Here is an 18,773-nt window from a genome sequence, read left to right on the forward strand (position 1 = left end):
CACTTACATTATAATTACACTAATGTAGTCCATACTGCCTTTCTGTTCCTACGTTTGAGTAGCTGAATCCCAAAATTAAGATTTTTTGAAAGAAAAGCAGCAATAAACTGTGAAAGAAAGACTTTGAAATGTTGAATTTTGGTAAACCTTGTCATTCTCTGTGATATACAATGAAATTTTGAAGCACATTTTAAAATCAATATTATACACTCACTTTAAGGCACTTATACCTGGAAAAGACTGATGTGATTTATGGGTCAACTGCAGATTATTTAGGTAATTATTTGAGGTCTAGTGATAAAAATGTCATTGTTTTTTTTCATGATCTTAGTCCTGACTCCTTTTTAATAACTACAGAAGAAGCTAAATCTTTTGGGTTTATTTCTTCTAACATGCAGGGAAAAATGAAATTTACCAAATTAGTTTTAAGTTTTATTTAGTGATGTAAGGTACAAACAAACAATCAAAAAGTCAGAGTATTTACTGACCTTTAAATGTGTCAGATCTTTTGTCCCAGGCTGATGTGGAAGAGAGTTGAAGGCAAAGGAAAAGAGGACAGGCAATAAAACACATTAACAAGAGAACTAAGTTATGAGCAAGGTTAATATCAGAGATTGTCAGCTCTTTCCTTATAGGTACGTGTGTCTCCTTGTCTCCTCTGTCTAGGAAGGTTAACTGGGGAGATATGAATTCTCAGATAGCACATGTGGAATAAAAGACAAAATGCACAAAAGATTATTATTAATGTTGCTGTAATGGACTGTAAAAATTAGGGAGCTGTAATGTCCTGTTCTAACTGTCATAATTCTATGCATAACTTAAAGTAGTCTTTCTTTTTCTGTGCAGACTATATAGCACTGCAACAATTTTCCAGGTCAAGAAACTTTTTGTCACTCTACCAACAACCTTTCATGAATCTGTTCAGTTGAATATCCTTGCAGTTATTCAACTTCAAGAAGGATTTTCTTTCCTTCACTGATGTGGAGTGGCTCAGTCATTATTCCCCAAGGTCAGAGTTTGCGGTTTACACTGATTTCACACACTTTGCCTTGTGCTTTGAATTTTTCCATCTTTGCATTGTCTCCTGTGACATGTACACCTTCCCTCAACAGTTTAGTCTACTATTAATTCTGTGCAATACATAGAAATGTTTTGCTTTCACTTCACTAATCCCTTCACTATGACAGTTTGGTAGAAGAGTTTATATGGACATAGAGATTTTGTTCTTTTGAAAAATATTTTTCTGTAGGTTGGGATGTTTTTATTACCTTTTTAAATAAAAATACAACTGCTTATTTAATTTTCCAATTCTAACAAATGAAATTCCATTACTTAAATACCTGTACGTGCATAAATACGTATATGAAGTCTTAGAATATTGGTGAGATAGCAAAAATGTAATAACGCTAAGTATAAGCAAAGGTTTATAACAGAAGCATTTTTTGTTAAAATTATGTGTTATAGAATCTTACTTTATATGGGAATTGTTGAACTGTCAGACTCATTAAAAAAAAAAATCTAAGGTTAATTCTGGAATCCTAAAACATGTTCTGAGTATCACTTATGTAGGACTGTCAAAATGATTTGACAAGTGGAACAATGGAAAAACCTACCTTTTCAGTACAACATCAAAAGTACAGACATTTAAAATTAGTCTATTTTATTACTTCCAAGAAGTGAAATTGTGTTATTTAATGTTTACATTTGCTTTCTTTCTTCCTCTTTCTTTCTTTCTTTTAATAGACCACATTTTGATGTTAAACTAGATTACCTTTCATATGTCATTTTCTTTTTCAGGCATTCAAATTAAGACATTCATATGCAACACCTAAACTAGGAGATATCCTGGTCTCCCTCTATTGTCAATGGAAAGAGATGCACTCATCCAGATCGTCATTCAGCTCTTGCAAGGATTGACTCATTCTTGAATCTGTGGACCTTTGAAATGCTTTCCAAATTTAGTGTATCCATGTATTTTTGTGACAAAAGTATTTTATCCACAGAAGACAAACATTTTGGAAGTTAAATTTTGTGTATTAAAATTCCATTTTAAAATAGTTTGGACAAAATGTTTAACCATATTTCATGAAAAAAGGCACTCCAGGGTTTTTTTGGGTCATCTTTCTCAGTTTCTACTGAGATGCAGAGAATTTGCCAAATGTACACTTGAGTTACAGTGAATTTGAGAGGTTAATAGCAGTAAATGGGTGTGTGGCTGGAAGGAAGAGAAAAGCAATTATACAGTAAAAAAAAGTGATTCTAGGTGTCTCAGAAATTTTTCAAAATTCAGAAACAACTAATAATGAAACTTACTCTTACAAATTCCCTAGGGCTGTATTGGCTCATTTGGAGCTCTGAGTTTTGTGACAGTGTTATATTTTTAGCTTCTGCTGGAGAAGTTCCAGTGAAGATTCTTCTTTTTATTTTTATTTTTAATAAAGTATTTTAAACTTGCAAATATCAGATTAGGAGTCCTCAAAGTCAGGGTAACTCATTTTCTTAATTTGATTTGTTTAATGCTTCATCCACAAAATTGGTGAAACTTAATTTGTTTGATTAGCCCGAGATTTATTTCCTGTTGTCTCTCTGGTCCTCTCCGTTTAACAGAAAGGCTTTTCTGAAACTGAAATGTTTTGGTTGTCATTTTCTTCTAGAAAGGACCATTTGGTTGAACTTCATCTCTTCACTGACACCTCTTGCATATATGCATCTAGCATTTACTAACATCAGAAATTTAAAAACCCACACATAAACCCCCTTCTCTTAAAAAACCCAAAACACTCTCACCTATGTCTCACCTTTAGCATGTTGAGTGGTAGCACAGACTCTGTCTACAGCCTGGTGAATCCCTTGCCAGTCCTTTACATTCTGAAGCAGAAGCAGCTTTGGTGGTCTTGCTCTTTTAGCTGGCAGTTACATGTGTGGAGGCTCATTTCTTTGCCACTGCCAACAGGTGAACTGGAATAGCTGAAACTGTTAAAACCCAACCAAACAAAAAAATACACTGCATAGTCATTCGTTAGCAAAAAAAGGAAACATAGAATCAGAAAGTGCTCAGAGGATAAAGTCCGATTCTTCTTCTGCTTTGGGAGTTGTATGGCTATATTCTCTGCTCCACAATTGTTTGCAAAGTTTTGGTCTTTCCCAGGCACCACAAGATTTTAAGTTAGAATTTCTGTGACTGTGGTCTTAGTCTGTTGACCCTTTGCTGAAGGTTCACTAAAACTGATCTGATCTAGGAGGACGGTTTACTTCCTACAGAGTCATAGGATTTTGGTTCACCTGTGAAACATATGATGGCTGTGTCCTAACTCCTGTGCTTGTGTTTCCCCTCAGCAGCTTTAAAGACTTCCGTGCACGCAGGCTTTGGGCCAGCAGTGGTGTAAGGCCATGGAGGAGGATCTGTACCGCAGCCCCAAAGCTTGGAAATGCTCCAGATTTCACCAGCTGAGATGCAGCCTGTGAGGTGTATGGTTGCACGCAGCTGTCTTTTCTTTCCAGCTGCATGAGGGAGGAAGAAATAAATAAATAAATAGAAACAACAAAAAACCCTAACCAGTAGGAATTAAGAGAGAGAGAGAGATATATATAGTGTAAAAGACAAAAGTATATATCTCAGTAGAAACACAAAAACATTGAAATATTTTCCCACAATAATTTCTATTTTATTTTGACTGATTATGCACTCTTTGCACCTGTCATGAGGTGCCAATTGCAAAAGAAAAGGGAAATGGAATCTGTGTGATTGCCAGTTGAAAGGGCAAATATACAGCACAAAATGGAACTGTTGATGAGAAATTCAGAACTCCCATTCTGCTCTGTTACTGATGAAACCATGTGGTTCCAGAGAACTTTGTCATATATATTATTTTGCATTGTTTATAAACCAACAATCCTTACGGTTTCAGTGAAACTGCATTAGTTTAGGTTCAACCATCCTATTTTATTCTTGATGCTTTGTCATTATGAAACCACAAAGTTTTAATGAAACTCCTGTCCCATTGTTTAAGACCCAAGAAGGGAAGCCAAACTTTGTTTATTAGGGATGTGGAAGAAGTATTTCATATACAATGCCAGTAAACCTGCGGTTTCACATATCTATTCCTAGTCAAGTGGGCAGTGGTTTCCAGGGAGTTTAGCTGTACTATACACTGAAATAATAAACTCAGGCAGAAAAAGAATATAAAATTCAGAAACAATATTAGACACAGAGTAGTCTAGGAAATGGAGTTTCACCTATAAATTTCTTGACTGTAAGTGGTGAAACAGTAGAAATAATAAATAATACACGATTTTATGTTTTGCATTGTGTGAGTTTTATAGAGCTCAAATAGAACATAATAAGGAAACAGCAAAGCTCTCCCTGGGTACTTCATAAGTTGTGGGATGAATTTCGCTCACTGATGCCAAGTGAGCTTTTTCCCCCCACTACAATATTCATATAAACAGCAGGGATGGATTTAATTTCATAAAAGCTATATATAACTGCTAATTATAAACGACAAGAATTGATTGATATATACCTGACCTAACGTAAATTCTGTTTAAAAGGATAACCCTCTGTGGTCCAAATTCTAGGTTTTGAGAAGTCTTTTAATGCTTTGCAATTACATGTATGCTGGAACAATTTCTAAAATTTAAATGATAGGTCTTCAAAAACACATGGGATAGAGAGAGAGATTGTGCGGAGAGACAATTAAGTATTTAGTTAGAAGACAGGACAGACCATGGAGATCAGGCACAGGGCTCAGTCAGACAAGCTTACTGACCAGCTCCATTTTACAAGTAACCGACCCCTTTCATACTCCTTTCTGCCTACTCTTTGTTCTGCACTGATCCCCTTCCCCTGCACATTCCCCCATCAATTCACGTAGCTCCAACAATGATCTGCAACACCCTGGACCTCAGGTTTGCATCTTGATCCACCTGCAAGCTCCTGGTTTGCCTGCATTTTCTCAATAGCCCATCAGTTAGTGTGACTGACCAGGTTTGTTTCCAGTTATTGTCTCCCTTAACGTTTGTCTGTTAGCTCTGTGTTTCTGCATGTTTCCCCCTTCTTCTTGTCATAGTCATATCGTTTTTACAAGGTCCTTGATCACATAATCTTACAGAAATAAATGATCCCACATTCTACGTACCCTCATCAATCTGGGACTGACCAGCTTTGGTTCTTCTTTTCCCTCCCTTATCATTTGTTGGTCACGTTTGTGTCTCAGTATGTTTGTTTGTGGCTTTCCTCTTATTATCCCCTTTTGCATTAAAAAGGTCCTTGAATAGATACAGGAGGGAAGTAGGGGGCAGACACTCTCTCCATCCACATACCTTTTCACTTAGAGTCTCAAAAATTTATCTTCAATTAACACAATGTCTTCCCCTTAGAAGAGCAGTGGTCACTTGTACAAATGAGTGGAATCGCAGAGTGGCTGAGGTTGGAAAGCACCTCTGGAGATCATCTGGTCCGACTCCCTGCTCAGAGAGGTTCAGCGAGGGCAGGCTGCTCAGAGCCATGACTTCACAACCTCCCTGGGCAACCTTTTCCAGTGCTCAACCGTCCTCACAGTGTGGATTTTTTCACCCGCCCTGATATTTAAATGGAATTTCTTGCATTTTGATTTTTGCCCATTTCTTATTGTTCTCTTACTGGGCACAACTGAGTCTCCTTTGTCTTCTTTACATTGTGTCATCAGGTATTTATACACATTCATGAAATTCCCCTGAATCTTCTCTTCTCCAGGTTAAACAGTTCCAGCTCCCTCAGTCTCTCTCACAGATGCTCTTAAAAATCTTTGCGGCCCGTAACGGAGTGTGCTTCTGTGACTCTAGTGAAATAGTGATATTCTGTGTTCAAAGACTGACATTTTTAGACTCTCTTACACCATCAGAGCAAAGGAGAATAACGCAGGGGGATAGAAGGTAAAAATTTCAAAAAAGTAAAAGTTTGGGAAATTTTCATTTTAATCCACAAGTGATTAAATGTACTGAGCCAAGTACTGGTGCTGAAATGCCACAGCTGAGTCTTACCCTGCTTGAAAAAAGAATATATTAGTATATTCCAGACTTCAGTCTGAAAACTGTAATTCTAAGGCTGGGCCAGGTGGTTGCTTTTCATGGTGATCTCAGAAGGCAAAAACAAAGAAAATTTTGTCCTTGTTTGTTTGGCTTCCCACATTCCCCCCACACACCTTTTTATATATATATATATATATATATAAAAAAATTTTTTTTTTTTTTTTTAAACATTACTGAAAGCTGGGTTTAGGTTAACAGATAGTCTATGCTGAAATCAAAGGGAAACCAGGAAAGTTAAGCAGCATTTCTTTGACAGCCTGCGAAGGGTCAGGGCCCTGAGTGCGCCCAAGCGCTCCCTGGCCTTGCCCAGCCTGCCCTGGAGCTCCCCCCACCCCTGCCCACGGCCCAGGACCCCTCTTCAGCTCAGTCCTAGCCCCACTCCTGAACATCCCATCTTAACTGGGGCCCTGGCCACAGGGATGTGGGTGGTGGCCCCAGGTGAGACTGGTTAGGGGCCACAGAGGTCATGGCTGCCCTCAGGACCCCGACAGCGACTGCAGCTAATTGGAGTCGCCGCACGTGCAAAGCACGTATGAACAATAGCTGGGGTGTTTTAAAATGTCTAAGAAATTGCGTTGTGATTCTCAGAACAGTGGTCATTTTCATAGGATTTTTGTATATTCTGTGGGACTATGCAGTCTAACATGGGGCCTTCTGAATGTTATGCAGCATACTGTCCATATGGCCAAGCATATAGACCAAGAACAGATCAGAAAAGAATGCAGGACTTCCAGCGAGGTCTGTTGATACCTCAGTACAGCAGGGCTGAAATTTGCAACTGGTAAATTCCAGGAAGTTTGCTATAGTCCTTGTATTCATAGCCTTTTCCCTGGGGTGTCTGTGTAATAAAAGGGAAAGGTAGTCTCCCTACAATTGGATCTACTACAACTAGGACTGAAGAGCAATTTCAAGTTTTTAGTTAAACAAAAAAAGAAGTGTAAGCCTTAATATACGCTCTTCGGATAGGATTAAATTCCTAACTCTAACGCACAAAGGACTGACTGTCTAAGAGCAGAAGTCAGTCTTCTCCTTACTGGAAGTAGTCTAAATTTTTGTTGGAGTTTATACCAAGTGAGAGAGAGAGATGCTAGAGAAGGAGATGCTGGCTTGTTGCTACAGTAACGGGAGAAAAGGAAAACCATGGTGGTAACTAATGACGTAGCAAATGTCTGCAAACAGGTTCTGCAACTTAATCTGTAGGATAACTGGGAATACAGCATGGAATAATCATGCTGATACTGTCAATGTCTATAATTTAGCTCTAAAAAGAAAGTTTTGTAGCACTTTCTCTGTTTTTCACATAACAGTAATCTACCTATTTTTCAATACCAAAGAGAAAAGTTGAACACTGATGTAAATGAAAAGAAACAGAACACTGAAATTATTTTGTCCACAATGTTTAATTTATCCAGCTCAATTTTGGCTAAGATAGTCAATAGACTTTATTACCATACTCTTATTCCAACATTTAAAGCATGCCGAAAGTAGTGTCTCCATGCTTCCGTGCAGAACTAGTGGTGATGGCATTTTAGGCATCCATCTTCAAATTATGTAAAGACTTTACCTTGCAGATAAAAATACATTGTTAATAATTAAATTGCTTGGATAACTGAAAAAATAAAACAGTGCCTGAATATAAGCACAGTCATCACATGCGAACATTAGGTTTATTTGTGAAGTCATGCAGAAATGTACTTTTCATTTTCCTTTGGTTAGATCGAGAAATTGCTTTCCACCATCCTCAACAAAACAGGACACAATTACCTCTAAAAAGCATGCTGATGTAAATTGAGTAAATAATTACCTGGCATTTGAAGAATGTAAACAATTAGTAAAATTAATTATATGTGATATTCAACAAGCCAGAGATATCTGATTACAAAATCAATAACAAATAGGTATATCCCTACCCATTTTTTCACATTTTAAACTATTCTAGATGAGAAAGTAGACTTCAAAATGGGAGTATTTCTAAGGAAACTAAATATTATTTTAAAAGCACTTTTTTTTTTAAACTACTTTCAATTCTGTCCACAATACACATGCATTTTTTCACAATTAGCATGATTCAGATCAATGTTTTACTTTTGATAAAGTGCATGGATTTAATGGAAAACAGTCCTTTGGAAAAAATTCTTCCTTTTATTCTCCTGTGGTTTGGGGTATTACTTGTAAGATATGTTTAAGTACACTGTAATTACCAATTTACTTCTGACCTTTTCACTCATGCCCTCTTCTGTAATGTATGTTCTTTAGCAATAGCTCTCTTAAAAGCTGCTTTGGCTAGCTGTTAGTGTTATTTTTCTTCATCAGGAACTGAAGAAAATTCTTCCTTCTCTCTAGATGGGGATTATGTAAAATATAAACTCTACACTTGTGCTCCTTTGTGTGCATATGAAGACTTTGCAAAGTCTAATGAGAAGATCTAGGTAGGCCTCAGGGTAGATATGGCAATTACAAATTTTGAAACAGAGTAGGGAAAGTTTTGTAAATCAAGTTTGGGGTACTGTCAGTTTTAAGGTGTTACCTCATGAATTATCAGAATACCTTTAATTGAAATACAGATTTGTAGTAGAAGAAAGGTTCCTTGTATGTTTCCTCCCTGAAGCATACACTGTTTAAGTTGTATTATTTAGGCAATCTGGATTTAAAACTGTGGGAAATTAAATGGCATTTTTAAAAATCCAGAGGATTTGATATAACATCTCATATGCAGGTGATCCTCAGAGAAGTTGGTTGCATTATAAATTAGGGATTTGACTTTGACAGCGTTCTAAATGAACAGGGAAGAGCTACCAGAGTAATCGCACAATAAGGGCATGTATTCACAAGCAGGAACAGAGGTATGTTAGCTCTGCCTATAGTTAAAGCTTGTGGCAAATCAGCCAATCTAAACACACATAAAACTGCATTAAACTGCACCTTTTACTAAAAATCGTATCCCTCTGGTTTATTTTTCCTATGCCATGAAGTTGCTTAAACTCATGATTTGATACTAAAAAATCTCTACTTTCAGTACCATTAAACAAGCCAGGCTTGTAGTAGTAACAATTACAATAAAGATAATGTGCAAATTGTTGATAAATTTGTAGTCTTATGTCATGGAAAGATGATATTTCTGCTTTATGACCGGTTTCTCAAATTACTTAGAACTGTTATGTGTCATTACTTTTTCAACTGGCCTTCCTCGTTTTCATTTGAGATTTTGACGTATTTTTCCCAGAACTTCGTTCTTTTATTGTAAGATTCAATGGTAAATTCCAAGTGAAGAGCAGCGAGAAGAAGGATATTTTGGTACCAAACGTGTACCAAAGTCTCAGAAGACTTAAGAAATCTTTGTCTCTTTATGGCTGTAAAGGGCAATTGAAGCTGAAAGTTTCCCTCGTTAGTCAAACCAAAATTAAATCAGATCCAAGACTTCCAGTCATGAGCATAAAACATGAAAATACCTTGAAATCGAATAGAGTAGCCTCTAATAATTGAATGCTTTTGTTGCTATTATCAGATGTTGCTTGATTGTGAAGTTAGCTGCTTTCTGCTTCATTGGATAGACATTTAATTACTTACCTTGTATGGCCAATAAGAGTTCTGTGAATGTAGTAGGAAAGGAGACAATTCATTCTGAAGCAAATGGCTGTCAGTAGGAGAGAATTACTGTCTAAGTTATGTTTTGTCTCAAGTGTTCTTGTTAGCTGGTGGGAGCATTCTAAAGTGACATGAAATATCCTATTTCTGTAAAGGCAGGATTGCTAGATTACTTAAAAAAAAACAAAACAAAAACCAAAACAAAAAACCACCAAAAAAACTGCTCCATCATTTGAAGGGGAGACATTTAACCCTCAAACAGATCAAAGATGCAAAATTTGAATTCCACAAAAATTAGGAGTGTCACAAACTTCAGGCTTCCTGAAGTCCACATTTTATTCCTCTTTTAGCTGATCAGACCTTTTGAATAAATCACAAAATGATATTGCTAAAACTTTTGTTTACAGAGGAAACTAATAACTATGCTACTTTTTTCCACAAATAAAGTCTTAGAAGAATAATAAATGCAGAGAGAAACTGAAAAATATTTTTTTGTGTGTTTTGTAACTCATCAGATGAAAACATTTTGTGAAACTGCAGGGCAGTGGTCTTTACTGCCACTCAGAAGAGATTTTCTTCTTTCAGGTTAAGTGTTTGGTCCTTGAAAAAAATTATCTTGACACCTGGTAAGACCATCTGTGCTCATAGTTCTGTTTCCTCTGTGCTCTTAAAATGTCTTTGTACGTCAGCTTGTTGAATGCAGAAATATTACTTTAAAAATAGTAAAATATAATAGTTCATATGTCCATAGTTATATGTAGCCTAGCAACCCAGTAAATGTAATACTGCATTAAGCTAACAACAGAAGCGACAAGGCTTATCAGACTTTAAAAACTTGCTTTGGTCTGTCTGGAGCTGTGTTCTATCTTATTCAGCTGTAAGAAAAATTATCTAAGGTTCAGGCGACTGTTATTTACCTTGTTTTAGCTGTTGCACAATTGTCACATAATGCTTATTACTGTAAATATTTTTTTAACTCATAGATAGTAGTAACAACTGTTTCTTCTCTACAGACTGAACTATCTATGACCCTTGAATAATATGCAGCATAGTGGAGTATTATCTATGGTTTGACAGCAGAAGCTTTGAAAGTACAGGCACAAGATAAAACTGGAGTTCCTGGGGTTGTAAACAACTAACCATTGGTCACTTACTGGTTATTAAACGAATGCAACCGTGGGAACTGCAGTAAAAGCCGGTTTAGTGGTAATAAAAAACCCCAAAGAACAAGTATCCAAAAGCGTGTAAAACACATGGTATATGGTAAGTTTGCATGGAACTGTGAAGCAGTGAAGAAAGCACAAGTCATTTCTGTATGTTTGATAACACTCTGCAAGTGAACCTAAGAGTGAGGAAAAAGAAACCATGAACACTGTAGTCCTCCTGGAAAAGGATTTGGAGTACTGATGACCTTTTCTACACTCTCCCCAAGTGAACCCATTTACCTTAGGACCTAGAAGGGCAGTGGAAAGCTAAGCATAATGCAAGAGAAAGGCATGTCATTTGCAGCTGATGGGGAGGTACATATATATTACCTAATAAATATTCTACTCAGTCATTGAAAATGACTTTTATATGTTGTCGAATAAGTTTCAGACCTGTGACCTCATTGGCGAAATCCTTTAGTGACAAATTGTTTGTTCATATCTTGACTTTAAATTCCACAGTTTTATGACTAAGTTACCAGCTGCAGCCTGAAAGAGTCTCCTAATTATGTACTACTTCAGAAAATTAATAGAATGCTCATTATCTACTCCATTGTGGAAGGATCAGAGGATCAGTCTGTAAAACTGTGCATTGCCTTATGCTAAATTGAGATCTTGCCTATACCTTTGAAACTCAGGTAAGGGTAACTACACAGCTGCAGATCCAATTTTTATGCTTCACTAAGTATTAAACAAATTAGGAAGTTTCAAGTAGGGAGAAAATACTTAATTTTACTTTCTCAGTGGCTTCCACCTAATAATTTAAAAATTTACTCCAAAATAAAATCCAGAAGAGAAATCTGTTTTCCATGCTACACAAAGCTAGCTTGAATAATTTGGTATTTGTCTGTTTTATTTATTGTAACTTGGAGTCTTATGTCTTAGGAGTGACATGTCCTTTAGAAATGTGGTCCATACAAAAAACCCACAAAACCAAAACACCAAACAAGTTTTACTCAAAGAAGTTGTGTTACATATAAGGGGAAAACAAAACAAAACAAAAACCCCCCAAATCCACATTGCCTCCAAAATACAAATAAATGTAAAACAACATAAATAAATCTCTTTGAGTCCACAGACTAACATAAAATCATTTCACTGTATCTCTTCTATAAAAAACTAAAAAAAAAAAACCTATAGTTTTTTCCGTGATAATCATAAATTAGCTGTATGGGTGTGCCTGCTGTATTCTGGCAATAATTTCTATGAAGATCAGAAAGACTGTAGCCTTGTCACTGCAGACATTCCTCTCTTTTGATAGTTAATCAAGAAATGATATTTAACTCACTTTCCACTAAATCCATCCACTCCAGCACAACACAGACTTCAAAACAGCAGGTAATTTGTTGAATTACAGTACATGCTGTCTCTCTGTTCTATGAGAATCCATTAAGACCAATTAGTACTTCTATTTCCATTGAGCCTTTCATAACCATTTTCTCAAAGTACTTTGCAAAGATTCCTACTGCACATTTTCATGTCACTTATAAATCATTATTTTGTTATTGTTACTTACTAAATAATCAGTAACAGTCTAAAATTTAGGTTCTGAATTATCCCAGAGCAAATAACAGCACATTCATTGAGGATACTTAATAAGACAACTTCACAAAGCCTTGGTCAAATGACTTCTTCCTCCTACTGAGATCGAAGGTGCTGGCTGAAGTATCTGGTTAAAATTCCACCAGCTGTCTGAAAGAAGGGTGAGAATGAGTAACTAATTCAGTTAATGAGTTCAATTAATTGTACTTTTCATACTGCATATCTGAGTACGTGGGGATTTTTTTAATGGATTTGGAGTGGGGTTTTTTTCTCATTTGTTTGTTTTTAAGGGCAGGCATGTTTAGGTACTGTAATGCTTTAATAGTTTGTGAGAGCTTCACTTAATTACCACACCTGACAAATGCAATGAAAAGCTGAAAGTGACTTTCTTCACTTTCAGTAACTGTAAAAATTAAATTCTTGCACTACTTTTGGTAAATATTCTCTTTCTAAAAATTGTGCAGATTAGAATCGAAAGACTACTGAAAGGACTTTTTTGTGTATACAGAATCTCTACATTTCTTTCACAATTGGCTCTGTTATAGATCTCTGATAATGCCAATGAATTTGTTTGTTATATGAAAGATAAAATATTTTTATTGCAAAGCCCAGATACAAAGACAATGAAATCACACGAGCTGTATTAGAAAAATGAGAGTGTATACAAACAAATACAGAGGAAAAAAGTCTTTTTAGCCAATAATCTCACAGACTACTGTGGTTTGTCACACATTTTGTCTGAGTTTTGTGATGAATTCACAAAAACAAAGTACACTAATACATGTGTATTTTCCATTTGATCCTTGCCAGGCACATGCTCATAATTTATATTTAGAAAGTTCTGTGAAATATATGTATGAAAAAATATTCATGTATTGTCACCCTTCTTGGTTTAAGATTCACAATTAAGCTACGAGGCTGCAGTATATATATGAAGTTTGGAAATTCTTTCTTGAAATGGTGGATGCTGACACTCTCATATATGGCGTGCACCTGAAAAGGGTAAATATTAAGACAATTTGTATATTCCATGCAATTTGTAAGCTTTCTTTCTGTAAAAAAATCTATATGTGTGGACATGTAACCACATGAAATTAATTAACTTTACTAAAATTCAGTTGTACTGGCTGTCTCTATTTTAGTAGATTTTGGCTTAAAATTAGTAAAGAGCTAATTTATAACTTGATGTTGCTGGTCTTTAAAATTTTAGAGGTACTATATTCACGTATGCATATTAAACTAAAATCTTTACTTTCTACAATCTGTATAACTTTTGAAATAAATAAAACTCACACAGGAATTTCGAGACCAGCCAGCATTGCTCATAATCTTCATTGCTTTAAAGGTAAAATAATTACTGACTTCAATAGGAACACAGTTTGATAATACGCATCTTTCAGCCCTCCTCTCCCAGCTAAATTCTGTATCCTTTTAGGTAGCTGTTTCTGTAAACAATATGACTGTAAGCTCTGTACCTCAAATTTAAATGTATTTGCCATCTGACCTACTCATCTAAAAATCTCCTGCAAGTAAAAGAGCTTTCTGATTCATAATTTAAGGAAGTCTTTAGAGGAAACTATTCCATTTGTCTCTAAATGATCAGTGATAAGGAAGGGACGGGTATTTTAGATTGCCTCTGGCAATGAAAAATGCAGTACAAACCACTGCAATCTTAAAGAAATACAGGTAAAACCCTAAAATTTTATAACCATTTTATTACTTAAATTTTCATGCAACTTCTGCAGATACTGTAAAAAAATGAAGTCTTTTTTTCAGCAAGTCCATCAAAATGCAAATGATGAAAAACAACAGCACAAAACCTATAAAAAAAAAAGAAACACAGCACTAAACAACTGTGACTAATGAAAATAATATTTAAAAAACATGCTAGTTGCTCCACAAAGTTTTTTTCTGCTGCCTTGCAATTTGTGTAATGAATCTCTTCTAGTAGTGTAAGACATTATTTTTTTTATTTTCTAGGTATTTACATTGACCTTGCTCACGTAAAATTTACAAAAGCAGTGGAATATGTGGTTTATATCTTGCTTCAAAGACCACTCAATCTTCAGTTTCAGTAAGTAGGAACTTATCTTCAACCATGCCTTAGACCACAGTTTTATTTTTGATGTAGACAGAATCACTGCTGCCAATTTTTAAATTAAATTTTTATATTTATAACTGAAATTTCTAGGAGAAGGGAAAGATAAAGGAAATGCACTGTCTAAATATTTTGTCTTATATTATTGTGGAATTAGCTGGTACTGAAATAGTTAATGACCACTTAAAAGCTATCTAAAACCTGTTTTTAAACTATTTATTAGTGGTTTGACCTATAACTGGTCAGGCCACTGTCTCTATTCTCTGGCTAAATAGGTATCTCTGAGGCAGGGAACTGCAAGGAGAGATAAAAAGAAAAGCATATGTTAGTTCAAAAGCAACCTGAAGAATTGAATAAGTCTTGCAGTTTTAGATCAGCAGAGGCCGTTCTGGTTCTCCTGGATCTAAAATGACAGAAGCAAGATACAGCTAGCTACTTTGAAAAACAAACATAACCCATATTTTTATTCTCCTTATTTGACTGTCTTTCTCAATTAATTGACATTAGTTATATTTTTTTCCATCACTGATCTGTCAAGCCTCTCAACTCTATATGAAATCTAACATTTTAATTTAGTTTAAGTAAGGTTAATGAGCTAAAAAATTGTGGGTAAAGCCGTGATGATGTGAGTGGTTTGGAGTCCTGTTTTATTGCTTGTCTTAATTTGTTTAAAGCCCTGTTTGGTGATAACAGGCATTCTCCTCACTCTCAAAATGTGGATCAATTAAAATCATTATTTTCATCAACTGTATTCACCTCAGTTTGAAAAAGAATTGTGTGATTTTAAGTAGCCTGTTGCCTTAGAGAGTGAGGAATATTAGCATCTGTCTTAGAATTGGTCTTAGTACCTGTCTAGACATTTGAAAGTCAATATTATCATTTAAAACTGCTTCTTGGATTATAACTTTTATTTCTGTGTATCGATACTGATGCCTTTCTAAAGCGTTGCTTATTAGGGTTAACTTCATATGAGAAATTTGATGAATTGACAACCTTTTTCAACAATCAATTTTTACTTTAAGTCTAAGTCATTTCAAAGACTGTGAAGGACTAAAATATAGTCATGCTATAGATACAAATTATAACCTATTATTCACTGGCCTTTGCAATAGATGAGCATCCACTGAAAGAGGTGTTCAACCTTTGTTCACTTGCTTTAGGTTGCAAGCATTCATTTTTCCTGCTCCAACTCCACCCAAAGAAAACTGAAATAAGATAAAAATGCTGCCACTGAAGGCAGACCAACAGCCAGCATTAAGGGTAGATGGCTTCAAGATTGCAGAGTATATAGGGCAGTCTCTTACAGCTAAAGGAGCCAGGTGGATCATGAATCTGGTCTTCTACAGGCAGTTTCTACGTAACTGTAGATTGCATCCCTGTTCTTCTGTTACTTCACTTTTATTTCTCTAAAACACCTCTGTGTTTTTCAGAAAGAAAACTGTTTGCAGGGAGGCAATCCCCCATCAAAACGAAGCAAGCCTTCTATGTGCTGTTTACATATGAAAGGGGGAAAAAAAGTTATATAACTTTATTCATAATATGAATGGCTTTCATATATGCTTTATTCAGAGTGTTTCTGTGTCTTTGTATATTTGTGCATCTAATATTTTATAAATCAATACATTTCTAACAGCTACAAAAGTATTGTTTGGATGACTCAAATTCTCTTTCAGCACTGTGTTGGGTTTGCGTGGCAAGGTTTTGGTAGCAGGGGGGGCTACAGGGGTGGCTTCTGTGAGAAGCTGCTAGAAGCTTCCCCTGTGTCTGATAGAGCCAATGCCAGCCGGCTCCAAGACAGACCCGCCGCTGGCCAAGGCCAAGCCAATCAGCGCCTCTGTGATAACATATTTAAGAAGGAAAAAAACCCAACTTTTGCAGCCGGAGAGAGGAGTGAGAAGATGTAAGAAACTCTGCAGACACCAAGGTCAGTGCAGAAGGAGGGGGAGGAGGTGCTCCAGGCGCCGGAGCAGAGATCCCCCTGCGGCCCATGGTGAAGACCATGGTGAAGCAGGCTGTCCCCCTGCAGCCCATGGAGGGAGGATGAGGGGGTGTAGAGATTCCACCTGCAGCCCGTGGAGGACCCCACGCCGGAGCAGGTGGAGGCACCTGAAGGAGGCTGTGACCCCGTGGGAAGCCCGCGCTGGAGCAAGGTCCTGGCAGGACCTGTGGATCCATGGAGAGAGGAGCCCATGCTGGAGCAGGTTTGCTGGCAGGACTTGTGACCCCGTGGGGGACCCCACGCTGGAGCAGTTTGCTCCTGAAGGTCTGCACCCCATGGAAGAGACCCACGCTGGAGCAGTTCATGAAGGACTGTAGCCCGTGGGAGAGACTCACGTTGGAGAAGTTCATGAAGGACTGTCTCCCGTGAGAGGGACTCCATGCTGGAGCAGGGGAACAATGAGAGGAGTCCTCCCCCTGAGGATGAAGAAGCGGCAGAAACACCGTGTGATGAACTGACTGTAACCCCCATTCCTCGTCCCCCTGTGCCGCTGAGGGAGGCGGAGGTTGAAGCCGGGAGTGAAGTTGAGCCCGGGAAGATGGGAGGGGTGGGGGGAGGTGTTTTAGAGTTGATTTTATTTCTCATTGCTCTACTCTGTTTTGCTTAGTAATAAATTAGATGAATTCCCTCTCTAAGTTCAGTCTGTTTTGCTCATGACGATAATTAGTGAATGATCTCTCCCTGTCCTTATCTCGACCCACAAGCTTTTCGTTGTACCTTTTCTCCCCTGTCTAATGAAGGAGGGGAGTTATAGAACGTCTCTGGTGGGCACCTGGCCCTCAGCCAGGGTCAACCCACCACAAGCACAACATTTGTTTCTATGTCTGTACCATGAAATGCTTTGAACGTACAAGTTTGTGCAATCTAGAAATTAAAATGTCAAAAATCAGCGTGAAGAGATAATAATTTAAATAAATCAGCTTATTTTTGTTTCAGCTACTTTTTTATCTGCTTCGTATTTTTACCACTTCAGCTACTATCTAAAGACTTAACAGAAGTTTAACTTTTATATGATTTTCAGTATCCATCTGTAATTATTTCCACTCAGAAGATTAAATAGCTCCACAAATTGGTGCTATTTTTTCTACATGTACATAGACACATGCACATACACAGCTGCTACAACTAGGAATCCTTTAAAAAAAAAAGTCCCTAAAAAAAATTCTGGAAAAGAATTCATAAACTTAAAAGGGGTTTAGATAAAATCTTTTTATGTCAGCTTTATTTCATTTCTAAATACTTTTAAAAACACAACGTTGTAGTGTTACCTACTAATCTTATTTGCAAGTTAAATTATTTAAATCAGAATACCATATCTTTATTATAGAAGTTATGATTTCCTCTTTGCTATTCACTAAACAATGAAATTTGGGTTTCACAGGCCACAATGTAAATGCATATGCAGAACTGTTTAATACAGAACACATTACCAACACGCTTATGTTTCTGTTGATAAAATTAGAATGTTGTGCACAGCATAAAGACAAGTCTAAGATATATGACTGGGAGTACTGAATTTAGCTGATTGCTATATTCTCATTTTATAAGCAGCAGGAAATCTTTAATTTCCAGAAAGTATAAGAATTGTATTTAGATTTAAGGAGAAATACTCAAATACTCTGTGATGTTGTACATATAATGTGGTAGCCTTTTTTTTTTTTTTTTTCCCCTGCTAAAGGAAAAGAATTAAAACATTAAGAGATTTACACATCTCACTAGGAGACAAATTGTCTTTTGAAAACTGGAATAACTAAATCTTACAATTTCACAAATATTAAAACACAATCTTAAAACATTTTTGGAGGGATAGGTCCATGCTACATTTTAGCAGAAATACACTCCCTTATAAGAACTATCGAAAATCTGTTTGTTTGTTTGTTTAAATCTGCTTCATCTTAGCTTCTTCATATTTACCATGACGTCAGAGCAGACTCTGTATAAAGGTCCCAGTCCTACCAGAGCTGCTAAACCACCTTTGCCACTATTTGCACAGGCTTTTGCTGTTGCTAGTGCTCTGACATAGATCAGACCCCGGAGGTTTGCCTCAAGGCTCTTCACATGGAATGAAGGAAGTGGTCAGACGCAAGCAGAAATTAATCTGATGTTTATGAAAAATCAATGTTTTCTTCCATGTTACTTGTTAAGTGGAATGACACCATTTGTTCAATGTTGAACATAATTGCTCCTTCACCATACACCTCCCATTACTGGCCAGCAGCACAGTCTGATTTTCTCCCCATTTTATATGAAGGGAGGTAAACACACAGTACCGCAT

The 18,773-nt window shown here is 36.6% G+C and overlaps 1 long non-coding RNA gene across 1 annotated transcript in view; it reads left to right on the top strand.

Annotated features, from left to right (window-relative positions):
• Positions 1 to 17,022, top strand: part of LOC142601768 (uncharacterized) — a 121,706-nt gene extending 104,684 nt beyond the window's left edge. The window contains exons 2-3 of the long non-coding RNA XR_012835385.1: positions 16,356 to 16,762; positions 16,853 to 17,022. This is a non-coding gene — a long non-coding RNA (uncharacterized LOC142601768). The remainder of the gene's footprint in view (positions 1 to 16,355; positions 16,763 to 16,852) is intronic.
• The last annotated feature ends 1,751 nt before the right edge of the window (positions 17,023 to 18,773 follow it).

The sequence above is a fragment of the Balearica regulorum genome, chromosome 4 (genome assembly GCF_011004875.1).
Source record: "Balearica regulorum gibbericeps isolate bBalReg1 chromosome 4, bBalReg1.pri, whole genome shotgun sequence".
Lineage (NCBI taxonomy): Eukaryota > Metazoa > Chordata > Aves > Gruiformes > Gruidae > Balearica > Balearica regulorum.